We start from the raw sequence: 17,976 nt of genomic DNA on the forward strand, positions 1-17,976 counted from the left end.
CCCAGCACATATTTTATATTACAACTTTAGAGACTAATTAGGTTACACAACACTGCCCTGTGCATATTACACTCCAAGGCGCATATCGCCTAGCACACGCTAGTGCCTGTGCTATCTCGTGCTCTCCAATGAATCTGTCATTGCGCACACTGTATTGCATATTATATTTCACGCCTGGTTCATCTTATATCACACTTTTTGGTGCATAGTTTATACCATACACTATATCTAGTTTTCATTTTCAATCGTGCTCTCAGGACTATGTTCTATATAACACTGTGTTCACCTACCCTTTTCACGGGCATTACATTTTGCGATAGGGGGTGGAGGGTCAGGGGGTGTTTTTGCCAAGTGAGCCCGGAGTCACAGTCACTAACGTCTTCTTCTTCCTGAATAAAAGTGAGATTATGCTGCATACTTGTTCATATTTTAAGTAGTTTGCACAGACAAAATGTTTTAAAAACAATAAAGTTTCTAATACCCGCCTTCTCTGAACAGTTAGCTTGCTGCCCCATCCCCCTCCTCCCTATCCTCTGTTGTGTGAATCCATGGACTAGCCTCCTCCCTCCTGCCATGCATGGTCTGATGTGCTGCCACTGCCCTCAATTTAGTATGATGTACCAGTCCACTCCTCCTGCCCTCCATTGCCCAATTCTATGCCCCATCATTGACCTCCTGCTTAAACTCTGTGCTTAGCTTGCTGCCCCTATTCTCCTTCCCCCTGCCCTCCGATGTCTTTGTGCATGCCCCTGCTCCATCCTTTTTGCCCACCATGTCCCATGGACCTGCCACTCCTATCTACTCTGAGTGTTCTGTTGAGCTGCCACTCCCCTCCCACCTGCCTAGGATTGTCAGATGACTGTAACCTGTCCCTGCCACCTCCACCCTGCCTGTCCACATGCCATGCCTCTATCCTCTTCCTCCTGTCCTACATGGTCCATTGTACTGCCACACCCTTCTGCCCTCCCTGGTCTGTTGTGCTGCAACTGCTCCTCCTGCCTGCCCCGTGTGGTCTGTTGTGAGGCCCCTTCCCCTGAACTTTCTTGTCTGTGCACAGGTCCTGACCCTCCCTTCTATCCTCCATCGTCCTTTGTGCATGCCCCTGCACCCTCCTTCTTGCCCATCATAGCCATTGTGCAGCCACTAACCCTCCCACTTGCCATGCATGGTCTTCTGTGCTGCCATGGCCCCTCCCACCTTCCCTGTGTGGTCAGTGTGTATGCCATCACAGTCTCACTGTTGCTCTTCATGTTGTGTCTTGCTTCTAGTGCCCATCCTGCCTGACCTCCATGGCCATCTTGCTGCTCCTGCCCTGCCCCCTTGCCCCCAGCCCTCTGTTTACATGTGCAGACCCCTACTCCCTCCCTCCTGGCTTGTCTGTTCCATTGTAATGCCCCTGATCCGTCCCTCCTGCCCTTTATGGTCTGTTATGCTGCAGCCTTCTCTCCTGTCTGTCCATTATGGTCAGCTAGCTACCATTGCCTCTTGCCCCTCTGTTCTCTGTTGTCCATGTGCATGGTCCTGTCCCCTCCCTCTTGCTTTCTATGGATTGTTGTGCTGCACTCCCATCCTGCATGCCCTGTGTGGTGTATTGTGCTGCTGCAAACCCTGATGCCTGCCCTGCAGGGTCAGTTTGGTGCACCTCTCCATGTCTCTCCTGTCCTCTGTTATCCAAGTCCATGTCCCTATCCCATTTCCTTCCATGATCCAATGTACCATACTTGCGAACATTTTGAACTTGGTAAGAGGGAGAATTTGAAAAAAAACTGGGGTATTGATTTTCCCCTTTGAGTTACATTGAAAAAGAGGATATTGTAGACAGGAGACAGATCAAATAAAGCCCATTTGAGCTTAAAAACATTGGACGTTTCCTGGCTGAATCGGGTCTGTTGGCATGTATGGTTGTACTACCATTGCCTCTTCCTTCTGCCCACAATGGTCTATTACATTGCCACAGCCTTGAAGGAGGGTAGATTTTGTATCACAGGGGGCCCCTGGCCCGTTCTGTCCACACCTGAAGTATGAGACCCTTGTCCTTGCCCTGCCAGCCGCATTTGTAGGCCGTATTAAATTGACCAGCGGGTCCTGTGTTGCTATATAATTATCCTGAGACATCCTTACCACTCAGCCAGCATAAAACCCCTGTGTAGGCCCTTCTGTTCAATATGTAGGCCTCTTTGTTAAATTGACCATAGCTCTGCAATTTTAGTGTATAGCAGTCTGAAGGCAGGTCTGCGAGGCCTTCTGCTCCAAACTAGTAGCCCCCACCCTACCCGAGTGCTCCGTGCTCGGTATCAAAGTTCAACATCCCCCTGAAGCTGTCGACATACAGTAGGCTGCATCCTGGACTGGTACTTGCTTCCTGGGCAGGTTTCCCGCTTTTAAGGAAGTGGCAACCGCAGAGCGTCAAGTTAGGAGAACTGAGGAGATTTTATACATGAATATATTGAATTCCTGTACAATACCCATTATTTTCTGCTTGCTCTATGGAACTTACGATAAGCGATTGGCCTGAGAGACTGACCTTTTCACCCAGTCCATTGTCAGCATTAAGTGGGTAAATGACGAAATGTCTGGTAAAATCTGCAGACGAAGCTTTTGGGTAGCATACGTAGGTAGATGTAGCGTGCAAAGAAGCCCACAAAATGATATAAAAAGGGAGCACCCACAGATATCGACGGACAACCTCGCCGTCTGTATGTAGGTTAACAGGCTGTGCAGGTTTTCCCCAAGAACTGGGAGCTCTTGTCTTCCTTTGCTTAAAATGTCTTGCTCGGCTTTGCTTGAAGTATCTTATTCTATTTTACCTATATGAAATGTCATGTTATGTTTAACCATTGTTCTCTTTACTTTTGCATTTAAAAGATGTTGTATTGTAATTGCAGGAATGCTTGCTCTAAGAGTAAATGTGAGTGTCCCTAGGTAACATTTTCCTTGGTGTAACTTGTTTCTCATGATGCATTTATAGATGTGTTTTCTCTCTCTCTCTGTCAGTCCATTAATTGAGATACAGAGAATATCATGACAGCTGTATGATTATCTGGATTCTGTATTTTGTACTTTAGGTCTCTATTCTGCGGTTTCTTTGAAGTTGCATCTTCTCATTAAACTGCCATTGTATTCTGCCTCCAATTCCATGTCTCATATGTCTGTTTTCTTCATTTTTGGAGCAAGCGTTCCTAGGCACCACGGCTCAAATTAAGGTGCCCCTTTTGTCCCTGACTCACTCTCCTGCTCAGTTCTGTGGTGGCTCCCGGGGCTCTGGGGACCGCCCCTAGCTTCCTTGACCCGTAATAGATCTTCCCTCCAACAGCCTCTCTTGCAAGTCCTGTATTGTTGGTTTGTTGCCCCTGCCCCCCTTTCCACTGCCCTCCATAGTCTGTTGTGCTTCCACGGCCCTTCCTGCCTGCTCAGTGTGGTTAAATTGTTGCCTTTGCACCCTCCTACCTGCCTTCAATTTTCAGAGTCCGTGCCCCTGGCCTCTGCCTCTCAACAGTATCCTAATGAACAACTAGATTGCTAACATTCTATATTTATTACAAAAGTGTGGAGCGCCTGACATCATCTTGATGTAATCAAAACTGTAATACCTAGAGCATTCCTTTAGAAATTACATATATGAGAGGGTCTTATTGGCATCAAAATTATGGTTAGTGCTCTAAAAGACTAAAATAAGGACATATTTTCTGAGTTTTCAAATAGCGACAAAGCACTTTTAAATTATTTGTTATCTTTATGTTTTTTTATCTAGTTGACAACTTGATTAAATGTTGCACATAGGGGAGAGGATGTGGTGTTACTTCCAGAACTGCAGACTTTGCAACTGGGGAACCAGGTTGAAGTTTCTGCTTCAGCTCGACATTCTGTGATTCTGGTCAAACCACTTAGTCTCCCCATGTCTACAACCAAAATGAATTTGTTCTTGTGTGATGTAACCAATGCTCATGTAAAGCACTCCAATACCTGACAAGTCTGCACTATATAACACTGCAAAAACACAAAATAATAAGTGTTTTGCACACTTCTGTCATTGGGCTATATTTGGGCTATATCTGGGTGATTTTGGGCTACATTTGGGCTCTTTTGTCTCCGGTGGCCATCTTGGGAGATTTATTTGTTATGAAGTTTCCTAATTTCCTCATGTACTGCAGTCTCCTCAGTCGGAAATGCTTTCAGTTTTTTACTTTGATTCCATCATGAAGGTATTCAGATATGTCACACATTTGCCATGAATTCTGAATGTTAGCACTCTAGTTGCTCATTAGATCACTGTAGTAAAACTACTGCTCACCATGGAAGTCTGCTCCTGGTATTAAAAGTGCATGTTTCAGTCTGCATGTCAGAATTTTTTAATGAAATAGAAGAGGATTTGAGAAGTCACTCAAAATGTGCCCTCATTTTCTTTCTTCAGCATTAATCATAATTTCTATGGCAAAATGAACCCCCTCATTGTGTTCCTTTTTAAATTAAATGTTTTAAGTGTTACCAGTTTATTCCAATCAAGATGGCTTCAGGTGTGCCATACTTTAGTCATAATGAAGACAGTAAGTGCTCTAGTTGTTTTTAAGAACATTCTTGGACATTCTGTCATTGGGCTATACTTGGGCTACATCTGGGTGATATTTGGGCTACATTTGGGCTCTTTTGTCTCTGGTGGCCATCTTGGGAGACTTATTTGTTATGAAGTTTCCTAATTTCCTCATTTACTGCAGTCTCCTCAGTAGGAAATACTTTCAGTTTTTTACTTTGATTCCATCAAGAAGGCATTCAAATGTGTCACACATTTGCCATAAAATCAGAATGTTAGCACTCTTTTTGCTCATTAGATCACTGTAGTAAAGCTACTGCTCACCAGGGAAAACTGCTGCTGGTATTGAAAGTGCATGTTTCAGTCTGCATGCCAGGATTTGAGAAGTCACTCAAAATGTGCCCTAATTTTTCTTTATGCAGCACTAATCATACTTTTTATGGAAAAATGAACCACCTCATTTTGTTCCTTTTTAAATAAAATGTTTTAAGAGTTACCACTTTAATCCAAGCAAGATGGCTTCAGGTGTGCCATACATTTATCATAAGTAGGACGGTTAGCGCTCTAGTAGTTCTTTGGAACACTCTGGAAAGCTGCAGTAGAACACAAAGGAATCAACTGACAGTCTCTGCCCTTGTTGGATGTACATGTTTTACTGAGAATGTCAGACTTCATTCTCACATGACTGAGAAAGATAATGTGAATTTACAGAAAATAAGCTCTCAGTTTAGCTTATAGATCACCTTCCAAACCTCTGTGGTAAAAGCATGAGAAAATATTTTTCTCTCAATCATGATATCCCAGCAGAAGGCTTTTTCACATGGTGAAATCACCTTAGAACATACCACAATTCCTAAAATGAGTATGGTACCATCAACAAATGATTTATAATGTAACTAAAGTCTTAAAATCTTCTATTAACTGCAACGCTTTTTAATGAGGTGCTATCATGTATATTGGTCCCAAGATGGCTGCCAACACTTCTTGGATGAAGTGCTGACAGCCAATCAGATCTCAGGATGAGATGTGTGGTTAGGCTCCGCCCACATATATATATTGATTTAAATGCTATTTTCTCAGGAACTACTGAACAGATTTACACCAGACCTACAAAAGGCACTTCCTTGACCTGAGGACTACCTCTCTGCCAAATTTAAAGTAACTCTGTTCAGCCGTTCGGGCTGTAGCTGTGTCTAAAGGTCCTATGGAAAAATGCATGGGAAAAACGCGTTTTGGGACCCCCCTTTTTTCTCAGCCCCCGCTTGACGAATCCCCCCGAGACTTTCAGGGTAGGAGCGGAGCGTAGCGCCCCACCTATTTTGAAAATTTCGCGAGGATTCATCAACCGGCGCCAAAGTTATTCCAAATAGAATGTTGCGGATTTCCTATGGAAACAGGGTCCTAACTATAACTATCTACTGGCGACCGCCAGTAGATAATATATGTGTATATATATATATATATATTCTCTGAAAAAACCATAGGTTTCAGGGATGTTATAGTTAGCTGAACTTTTCACTTGTACAAAACTATTGAAATTCCCCCGTTATAGTTAGTTCAGCTAACTATAACTCGCGCACCCGCAATGCACTGCTGATGACGTCACATATTACATCACTGATGACATCCAGTGAATGTGTGTTTTTCTGAAAATTAAATATGTTTTATATATGTATATCTCAAGTTTGATGGAAGAATAAATGGGCATATAAGCGTCTAAATGGATGATTTGTTTTTGAAAAATTGATTGTGTAACTGACTGATTAAGTGTATCATAGTGAATACATGGCTTAGTGAGTAATGTTTAAATATGTAAATATCTGTATAAGTCTCTCACTTTGTGTATAAGTGGCTGCATGGGTTGGTGAGTAGCTACATGGTTGTCTATATAGGTTATTAGTTGGTTTTTTGAGTATCAGTCTGAGTGTCTGCATGGTTCGGTGGGGGGTATTACGTAGTGCATAGGTGCATGAATGAGTGACTCACTCTTTGTATGTGTTGAAGACAGCATGTGTGCAGGACTGTATGGGTGGATGAGTGTGTGTATGGGTGTGTTAGTGAGTGAATGACTGTCTCAATAGTGTCTTTATGAGTAACTAGATATGTTTTAAACTAGTATATGTGACTATTGGTGTATATAAGTGAGTATATGTGAGAGTGAGTTATTGAAAGAGTTCCTGTATGAATAAGTATGTGTTTCTATAAGTGATTGTTTAAAAGACTAAGTATGTGTAAGTTTCCGTAGAAGTAAGTGTGGTGGTGTGTGTTTAACTGTATATGCAAATAAATGTATGTTTGATTCTTTATTAGCATGAGTGACTATGTGTGTGAGTAACTCTATGGATGAGTGGCATTGTGTAACAGGATGTATAGGTGTATGAGTACATATGATGAGTGAATACATGTATGAGTGACTGTATAGGACTGTTGGTGAATGAGTGGATGTGTATGTGGATCTTAGAATTACTGAAGAGGTTATTGTAACTGGTATTGGTATGTCCATTGTTTTGAAAAGTTTAGTCTCTATTTTTGAATGTGTGTATCAAAGGTTATATTAGGGTGAGAGGAGGTCTGCCACTCTATCACAAGGATGATGTCATCAGTGATGTCATCAGTGATGTCATTTGAGATGTCATCAGTGATGTCATGAGTGATGTCACTGACCATGTCATGAGTGATGTAATATGTGACGTCATCAGCAGTGCATTGCGGGCGCGCGAGTTATAGTTAGCTGAACTAACTATAACGGGGGAATTTCAATAGTTTTGTACAAGTGAAAAGTCCAGCTAACTATAACATCCCTGAAACCTATGGTTTTTTCAGTGAATTTCTGAGGTTTTTTAAATGCTAATTCCTAACTATAAAGTGCATGAAACCTATGGTTTTTTCTGTGAATTTCAAAGGTTTTTTAAATGCTAATTTCTAACTATGCCTACAGAGATAGGACATGTGAAGAAAGAAGAAAAAATGCACAGAAAGAAAAAAAAGAAGTGCAGAAAGAAGCAACAGAAGTCCTCAAAGACGAAGAAAAGTGCAGGAAGAAGGATAACGTGCAGAAAGAACAAAAAGAAGAGCAGAAAGAAGCCTTGTTGCAAAATCATCCTGTACCCTCAACTTTTTCAGACGGATACTTGTGGTAACTGAGTCTGACTAACCAGTCCTAGAGCCAGTGCTATGTTAAAAGACACTTAGAATACAGTGAAAACACCTACATACACTAGGGAACATTATGCGTTGGGGTCCCCCTGTGATTAGCATGACCTCCTCTGTAAGCCCCTAGTATATAATAGGGCAGGGGGATTAAAACTACCTCTTAAAACAGGCCACATGGCGTTTTTGCACACGTTAACTCAGGCCTCGTCCCCTCCCTTCACCACTGTGTAAACACGCCCTGTGTCCGTTTTTAGTTGGGAGATTAAGTTCATTTGAATCCTGAGGGTCCCTAGGGTCCAACTAGCCCACTAGGTACCTCCAGTAAGTGCCACAGACCTGCGTTGCAGAGAGGTGTAAAAAGTGGCACAGCCTGGACCACCTCTCTGCAATGCAGCTCAGTGGCGCTTACTGGAAGCACTTGGTGGGCTAGTTAGCCCCCAGGGGCCCTCAGTATTGAAGGAAAATGATATCCCCAATTTAAAACGTGCCATAGTACGTATTTGCACACGTCACCTCAGGCCCCGTCCCCTCCCTTCACCACTGTGTAAACGCGCCCTGTGGCTGTTCTAAGTTGAGAGATTAAGTCCCCTTGAATCCTAAGGGTCCCTAGGGTCAAACTAGACCACTAGGTACCTCCAGTAAGCGCCACAGAGCTACGTTGCAGAGAGGTGTAAAAAGGGGCTTGGCCTCAGAACACCTGTCTGCAGCACAGCTCCCTGGTGCATACTGGAGATGCCTGTTGGGCTAGTTGGCCCTCAGGGACCCTCAGTATTGAAGAGGAATTAATTCCCCAACTTACAACTCGCCAGGGGGCGCGTTTGCAGAGTGCTGCAAGGAGGGGGCGTGGCCTCCGGCACGATGCCAGTCTTTTATTTATTTTAATTTTTTAAGAAGGGGGGCTGTGTGGTTCCCCTTCTTATTCTAATTTATTGGCCCTGATGACCCCATCCCCCAAGGCCTGTCTCCTAATTATATTTTTTTGACCCCAATCCCCAGGGCCGGCCACTGTTTTTTATTATTTTTAATAAATATATATTTATAGATACACCTAGGACATGCTGGACAAACTGTACGTACCTATCACCATGACGATTTGCGTGATATTCATTAAAAGGCGACTATGCATACAATGAATCCACGTGGAATGTATTTACACCACTAGTGAAGCTCTGACATGTCTGATGCTCTACCGTGCCTAATCCCGGTAGACACCCTTGTCGCTTATTTATACAAACATGGGTAGCTATTGACGGGCACATTTAATACACATGCACACCAAGCCATTCAAAGCGGATTCGACAGAAATTTGACCAAAACTATGCAAGAAACCCCCCTCACGGTTAATAAAACACACATCCACTGCAGGATGTGTAATACTTTTTATTTTACTCTCTGGAAAGGGGACAAACATCACTTGAGAGTCACAGCGCGCTCCTGGCAGAGCCCAATGCTGTGTTACACCCACCATTGCCTGCTGAGTGCCACACACCTCTGTGTTGTATTCCACTAGTTAGTGCATATGCTATGACACTCTCTAGCCCATGTGAACTGTAACACCTCCCCGTGAATATGTCATGCCACACTTGTCTTCGCACGGGTTATATTGCCCCATCTAACGTGCCTTCCTCGATGCCTATGTTATAACGCACAGGCTATGCCATACATATTACAATCTGGGATCCATATCTTTGTCACAGTGCATATGCAACGTTACACTCCCCAGCACATATTTTATATTACAACTTTAGAGACTAGTTAGGTTACACAACACTTCCCTGTGCATATTACACTCCAAGGCACATATCGCATAGCACGCGCTAGTGCCTGCGCTATCTCGTGCTCTCCAATGAATCTGTCATTGCGCACAATGTATTGCATATTATTTTTCACGCCCAGTTTATCTTATATCACACTTTTTGGTGCATAGTTTATACCATACACTATATCTAGTTTTCATTTTCAATCGTGCTCTCAGGACTATGTTCTATATAACACTGTGTTCACCTACCCTTTTCACGGGCATTACATTTTGCGATAGGGGGTGGAGGGTCAGGGGGTGTTTCTGCCAAGTGAGCCCGGAGTCACAGTCACAAACGTCCTCTTCTTCCTGAATAAAAGTGAGATTATGCTGCATACTTGTTCCTATTTTAAGTAGTTCGCACATACAAACGTTTTAAAAACAATAAAGTTCCTAATACCCGCCTTCTCTGAACAGTTAGCTTGCTGCCCCATCCCCCTCCTCCCTATCCTTTGTTGTGTGAATCCATGGACTAGCCTCCTCCCTCCTTCCATGCATGGTCTGATGTGCTGCCACTGCCCTCAATTTAGTATGATATACCAGTCCACTCCTCCTGCCCTCCATTGCCCAATTCTATGCCCCATTATTGACCTCCTGCTTAAACTCTGTGCTTAGCTTGCTGCCCCTATTCTCCTTCCCCCTGCCCTCCGATGTGTTTGTGCATGCCCCTGCTCCATCCTTTTTGCCCACCATGTTCCATGGACCTGCCACTCCTATCTACTCTGAGTGTTCTGTTGAGCTGCCACTCCCCTCCCACCTGCCTAGCATTGTCAGATGGCTGTAACCTGTCCCTGCCACCTCCACCCTGCCTGTCCACATGCCATGCCCCTATCCTCTTCCACCTGTACTACATGGTCCATTGTACTGCCACACCCTTCTGCCCTCCCTGGTCTGTTATGCTGCAACTGCTCCTCCTGCCTGCCCCGTGCGGTCTGTTGTGAGGCCCCTTCCCCTGAACTTTCTTGTCTGTGCCCAGGTCCTGACCCTCCCTTCTATCCTCCATTGTCCTTTGTGCATGCCCCTGCACCCTCCTTCTTGCCCATCATAGCCATTGTGCTACCACTAACCCTCCCACTTGCCATGCATGGTCTTCGGTGCTGCCATGGCCCCTCCCACCTTCCCTGTGTGGTCAGTTAGCTGCCCCTGAACCCCTCCCACCTTCCCTCCATGGTCTGTGTGTATGCCATCACAGTCTCACTGTTGCTCTTCATGGTATGTCTTGCTTCTAGTGCCCATCCTGCCTGACCTCCATGGCTATCTTGCTGCTCCTGCTCCTGCCATGCCCCCTTGCCCCCAGCCCTCTGTTTACATGTGCAGACCCCTACTCCCTCCCTCCTGGCTTGTCTGTTCCATTGTAATGCCCCTGATCCATCCCTCCTGCCCTTTATGGTCTGTTATGCTGCAGCTTTCTCTGCTGTCTGACGATTATGGTCCTGCCTCTTTCCCCTCAGTTCTCTGTTGTCCATGTGCATGGTCCTGTCGCCTCCCTCTTGCTTTCTATGGATTGTTGTGCTGCACTCCCGTCCCGCATGCCCTGTGTGGTGTATTGTGCTGCTGCAAACCCTGATGCCTGCCCTGCAGGGTCAGTTTGGTGCACCTCTCCATGTCCCTCCTGTCCTCTGTTATCCAAGTCCATGTCCCTACCCCATTTCCTTCCATGATCCAATGTACCATACTTGCGAACATTTTGAACTTGGTAAGAGGGAGATTTTGAAAAAAAACTGGGGTATTGATTTTCCCCTTTGAGTTACATTGAAAAAGAGGAGATTGTAGACATGAGACAGATCAAATAAAGCCCATTTGAGCTTCAAAACATTGGACGTTTGCTGGCTGAATCGGGTCTGTTGGCATGTATAGTTGTACTACCATTGCCTCTTCCTTCTGCCCACAATGGTCTATTACATTGCCACAGCCTCTCTTGCAAGTCCTGTATTGTTGGTTTGTTGCCCCTGCCCCCCTTTCCACTGCCCTCCATAGTCTGTTGTGCTGCCACGGCCCTTCCTGCCTGCTCAGTGTGGTTAAATTGTTGCCTTTGCACCCTCCTACCTGCCTTCAATTTTCAGAGTCCGTGCCCCTGGCCTCTGCCTCTCAACAGTATCCTAATGAACAACTAGATTGCTAACATTCTATATTTATTACAAAAGTGTGGAACGCCTGACGTCATCTTGATGTAATCAAAACTGTAATACCTAGTGCATTTCCTTTAGAAATTACATATATGAGAGGGTCTTATTGGCATCAAAATTATGGTTAGTGCTCTGAAAAACTAAAATAAGGACATCTTTTCTGAGTTTTCAAATAGCGAGAAAGCACTTTTAAATTATTTGTTACCTTTATGTTTTTTTATCCAGTTGACCACTTGATTAAATGTTGCACTTAGGGGAGAGGATGTGGTGTTACTTCCAGAACTGCAGACTTTGCAACTGGGGAACCAGGTTGGAGTTTCTGCTTCAGCTCGACATTCTGTGATTCTGGTCAAATCACTTAGTCTCCCCATGTCTACAACCAAAATGAATTTGTTCTTGTGTGATGTAACCAATGCTCATGTAAAGCACTTCAATACCTGACAAGTCTTGTGCAAAAACACACAATAATAAGTGTTTTGCACACTTCTGTCATTGGGCTATATTTGGGCTACATCTGGGTGATTTTGGGCTACATTTGGGCTCTTTTGTCTCCGGTGGCCATCTTGGGAGATTTATTTGTTATGAAGTTTCCTAATTTCCTCATGTACTGCAGTCTCCTCAGTAGGAAATGCTTTCAGTTTTTTACTGTGATTCCATCATGAAGGTATTCAGATATGTCACACATTTGCCATAAATTCTGAATGTTAGCACTCTAGTTGCTCATTAGATCACTGTAGTAAAACTACTGTTCAACATGGAAGTCTGCTCCTGGTATTAAAAGTGCATGTTTCAGTTTGCATGTCAGAATTCTTTAATGAAATAGAAGAGGATTTGAGAAGTCACTCAAAATGTGCCCTCATTTTCTTTCTTCAGCATTAATCATAATTTCTATGGCAAAATGAACCCCCTCATTGTGTTCCTTTTTAACTTAAATGTTTTAAGTGGTACCAGTTTATTCCAATCAAGATGGCTTCAGGTGTGCCATACTTTTGTCAAATGAAGACAGTAAGCGCTCTAGTTGTTTTTAAGAACACTCTGGGACATTCTGTCATTGGGCTATACTTGGGCTACATCTGGGTGATATTTGGGCTACATTTGGGCTCTTTTGTCTCTGGTGGCCATCTTGGCAGACTTATTTGTTATGAAGTTTCCTAATTTCCTCATTTACTGCAGTCTCCTCAGTAGGAAATACTTTCAGTTTTTAACTTTGATTCCATCAAGAAGGCATTCAGATGTGTCACACATTTGCCATAAATTCAGAATGTTGGCACTCTTTTTGCTCATTAGATCACTGTAGTAAAGCTACTGCTCACCAGGGAAAACTGCTGCTGGTATTGAAAGTGCATGTTTCAGTCTGCATGTCAGAATATTTTAATGAAATAGAAGAGGATTTGAGAAGTCACTCAAAATGTGCCCTAATTTTTCTTTCTGCAGCACTAATCATACTTTTTATGGAAAAATGAACCCCCTAATTTTGTTCCTTTTTAAATTAAATGTTTTAAGAGTTACCACTTTAATCCAAGCAAGATGGCTTCAGGTGTGCCATACGTTTATCATAAGTAGGACTGTTAGCGCTCTAGTTGTTCTTTGGAACACTCTGGGAAGCTGCAGTAGAACACAAAGGAATCAACTGACAGCCTCTGCCCTTGTTGGATGTACATGTTTTACTGAGAATGTCAGACTTCATTCTCACATGACTGAGAAAGATAATGTGAATTTACAGAAAATAAGCTCTCAGTTTAGCTTATAGATCACCTTCCAAACCTCTGTGGGAAAAGCATGAGAAAATATTTTTCTCTCAATCATGATATCCCAGCAGAAGGCTTTTTCACATGGAGAAATCACCTTAGAACATACCACAATTCCTAAAATGAGTATGGTACCATCAACAAATGATTTATAATGTAACTAAAGTCTTAAAACCTTCTATTAACTGCAATGCTTTTTAATGAGGTGCTATCATGTATATTGGTCCCAAGATGGCTGCCAACACTTCTTGGATGAAGTGCTGACAGCCAATCAGATCTCAGGATGAGATGTGTGGTTAGGCTCCGCCCACATATATATATGATTTTACTTTTGATTTTCTCAGGAACTACTTAACAGATTGACACCAGACCTGCAAAAGGCACATCCCTGACCTGAGGACTACCTCTCTGCCAAATTTAAAGTAATTCTGTTCAGCCGTTCGGGCTGTACCTTGGACTAAAGGTCCCTATGGAAAATTGCATAGGGAAAACACGTTTTGGGACCCCTCTTTTTTCTCAGCCCCCGCTTGACAAATCCTCCCGAGACTTTCAGGGTAGGAGCGGAGCGGCGCGCCCCACCTATTTTGAAAATTTCGCGAGGATTTGTCAACCGGTGCCAAAGTTATTCCAAATAGAATGTTGCGGATTTCCTATGGAAACACGGTCCAAACTATAGCTATCTACTGGCGACCGCCAGTAGATAATATATTTATATATATATATTGCTCCTCCACGCTCAGGTAACTGCCGCCACACACCAAACCAGAGGGTGCGTCGTCTGCCACGGGCTACCCCAGCAAAGCCCGCTTCATATCACTAAGTCCTCTGTACAGTGTCAAAGGATGACGACGACGTGTCCAGGTTCAAAAAAGAAATTTATTGCTTACACAGCCGGATTGGACGCGTTTCGCCTGCCCAGCAGGCTTGTTCACCAACTGTTCATACACATTTCGAAACCTTATTTACATATTTTCGTGCTCGTACCAAATCACGTGACGTGACTACAGCCACAGTACAATGGAAGACAGACTCGTAGTTTCTACGGGAGAATCATTTACCCTTGGTAAAAACATTCGTAAATCAATATGAATAGAAACAAATCTTATTTCATGGAAAATAATAATATGTTGGCACATCCATTATCGTGATAAAAAAGTTATGTGCAACTGCACCTTATTTACATGTTTTCATGCTCGTACCAAATCACGTGACGTGACTACAGCCACAGTCCAATGGAAGACAGACTCGTAGTTTCTACGGGAGAATCATTTACCCTTGGTGAAAACATTCGTAAATCAATATGAATAGAAACAAATCTTATTTCATGGAAAATAATAATATGTTGGCACATCCATTATCGTGATAAAAAAGTTACGTGCAACTGCACAGGATATCACTATTAATATCGCTGCATCTGGGGGAGTATCGACCACAATCAAATTGCATTATGCCAAATTTCCCAAATTTTCCAAAGTTACTAAATTTTTTACCACATATATTTTACCACGTTTTTTACCACGTTTTTCACCAAATACAGCCCAAGTGGGCCTAGGTTCATTTTATAATCTTCAAGGTCTACCCATTTGTTGTGTCAGACAGATTGAATTCCACATATCGTATACCGTGCAAAAGACAAACACCATAAAGAAATTACATTAAAAACAGTATCGAGGGAGGTTTTTTGGCTGCACTCTTAATTAATGCACTACAAAGCTATTTATAAGTGCGTGATAAGGTCTTCTTCCATATTAAGACCTATGGGGGTTCGTGTGTTTAAAGCAAGGATGTAAGAAGATTCAAGTCTCCTTAGATTCTTCTCGCGATTGCCCCCTCTTACATTCGGCAGAATGCAATCGATGACAAAATAGGATAAGCCTTTCTCATTTTTGGCATGATGGGATTCGAAATGACGGGCCACTGGGTATGTTCGGTCCCCGTTTTTGATGGCCCTCAGATGCTGTAAGATCCTCTTATGCACCGGATGGATTGTGCTGCCCACGTACCGCATGCCGCAAGGGCACTGTAGCACGTAGACAGCAAAATCCGTCTTACACGTGAAGCAACCTTTGATCTTTTTTACTCTTTTTGACAGACCTAGTGCATAAGAAACGGTATTTTTACCGTGAATGCAGGCCTTGCATTTATTGCATTTCAAAAAGCCCGGTTTTCTCATTAGCCAGGCACTGCCTTTGGACACTTGTTTTTTAGGTGTCAGCATATTAGATACTAGCATCTGTTTAAAGGATCTAGCTTTTCGGAAAGTCATTGCCGTTTTTTTCCGAACAAATTTCCCCAGAAGAGGGTCATTACGAATTATGTGCCAGTGTTTGGTGAGTATCTAGAGAGGATATTCTCTTTAATGTGAGCCACAACAAAACTAAAAGAGATAACAAGGAAATACGAATGATCACTACCTACAACACAAACCACAGACAGATCATGGGCATACTCACCAAACACTGGCACATAATTCGTAATGACCCTCTTCTGGGGAAATTTGTTCGGAAAAAAACGGCAATGACTTTCCTAAAAGCTAGATCCTTTAAACAGATGCTAGTATCTAATATGCTGACACCTAAAAAACAAGTGTCCAAAGGCAGTGCCTGGCTAATGAGAAAACCGGGCTTTTTGAAATGCAATAAATGCAAGGTCTGCATTCACGGTAAAAATACAGTTTCTTATGCACTAGGTCTGTCAAAAAGAGTAAAAAAGATCAAAGGTTGCTTCACGTGTAAGACGGATTTTGCTGTCTACGTGCTACAGTGCCCTTGCGGCATGCGGTACGTGGGCAGCACAATCCAGCCGGTGCATAAGAGGATCTTACAGGATCTGAGGGCCATCAAAAACGGGGACCGAATATACCCAGTGGCCCGTCATTTCGAATCCCATCATGCCAAAAATGAGAAAGGCTTATCCTATTTTGTCATCGATTGCATTCTGCCGAATGTAAGAGGGGGCAATCGCGAGAAGAATCTAAGGAGACTTGAATCTTCTTACATCCTTGCTTTAAACACACGTACCCCCATAGGTCTTAATATGGAAGAAGACCTTATCATGCACTTATAAATAGCTTTGTAGTGCATTAATTAAGAGTAGCAGCCAAAAAACCTCCCTCGATACTGTTTTTAATGTAATTTCTTTATGGTGTTTGTCTTTTGCACGGTATACGATATGTGGAATTCAATCTGTCTGACACAACAAATGGGTAGACCTTGAAGATTATAAAATGAACCTAGGCCCACTTGGGCTGTATTTGGTGAAAAACGTGGTAAAAAACGTGGTAAAATATATGTGGTAAAAAATTTAGTAACTTTGGAAAATTTGGGAAATTTGGCATAATGCAATTTGATTGTGGTCGATACTCCCCCAGATGCAGCGATATTAATAGTGATATCCTGTGCAGTTGCACGTAACTTTTTTATCACCATAATGGATGTGCCAACATATTATTCTTTTCCATGAAATAAGATTTGTTTCTATTCGTATTGGTTTACGAATGTTTTCACCAAGGGTAAATGATTCTCCCGTAGAAACTACGAGTCTGTCTTCCATTGGACTGTGGCTGTAGTCACGTCACGTGATTTGGTACGAGCACGAAAACATGTAAATAAGGTGCAGTTGCACATAACTTTTTTATCACGATAATGGATGTGCCAACATATATATATTTATTATTTTCCATGAAATAAGATTTGTTTCTATTCATATTGATTTACGAATGTTTTTACCAAGGGTAAATGATTCTCCCGTAGAAACTACGAGTCTGTCTTCCATTGTACTGTGGCTGTAGTCACGTCACGTGATTTGGTACGAGCACGAAAATATGTAAATAAGGTTTCGAAATGTGTATGAACAGTTGGTGAACAAGCCTGCTGGGCAGGCGAAACTCGTCCAATCCGGCTGTGTAAGCAATAAATTTCTTTTTTGAACCTGGACACGGCGTCGTCATCCTTTGACACTGTACAGAGGACTTGGTGATATATATATATATATATATATTATCTACTGGCAGTCGCCAGTAGATAGTTATAGTTAGGACCTATTTTCCATAGGAAATCCGCAACATTCTATTCTCAATAAGTCTGGCGCCGGTTGACGAATCCTCACGAAATATTCAAAACTTTTGGCCAGCTCCGCTCCGCTCCCGCCCTGAAAGTTTTGCGGTGATCCGTCAAGCGGGGGCCGAGATAAAAGAGGGGTCCCAAAACGCGTTTTCCCCATGCAATTTCCCATAGGTTCTGTTGTCGCAGCTACAGCCCGAACCGCTGAACGGAATGACACCAAATTTGGCAAAGAGGTAGTCCTCAGTTCGGACCCATGCCTTTTGAATATATGGTGTGAATCTGTTCAGTAGTTCCTGAGAAAATTAGGGTAAAAAAGTTAGTGATATCTATGGCCGCGGAGGATCCGCGCATCCTACGCGCACCGTATGCACACCCTCCCCGAACCGAGCGTGCACCCTCCCGATCACGCGCTGAATGCTAATTGGCTGTCGAGTGTCTCTCTACAGTCGAAACCAGGAACTGTTGGCGGCCATTTTCTGCCTCGGTAGAACTGAGGCTGAAGATGCAAGGGGAATAAGTGTGTAAAACATATAAAGGGGGCAGAGTGGAAATACTCTGA

Source organism: Triturus cristatus, chromosome 9 (genome assembly GCF_964204655.1).
Source record: "Triturus cristatus chromosome 9, aTriCri1.1, whole genome shotgun sequence".
Lineage (NCBI taxonomy): Eukaryota > Metazoa > Chordata > Amphibia > Caudata > Salamandridae > Triturus > Triturus cristatus.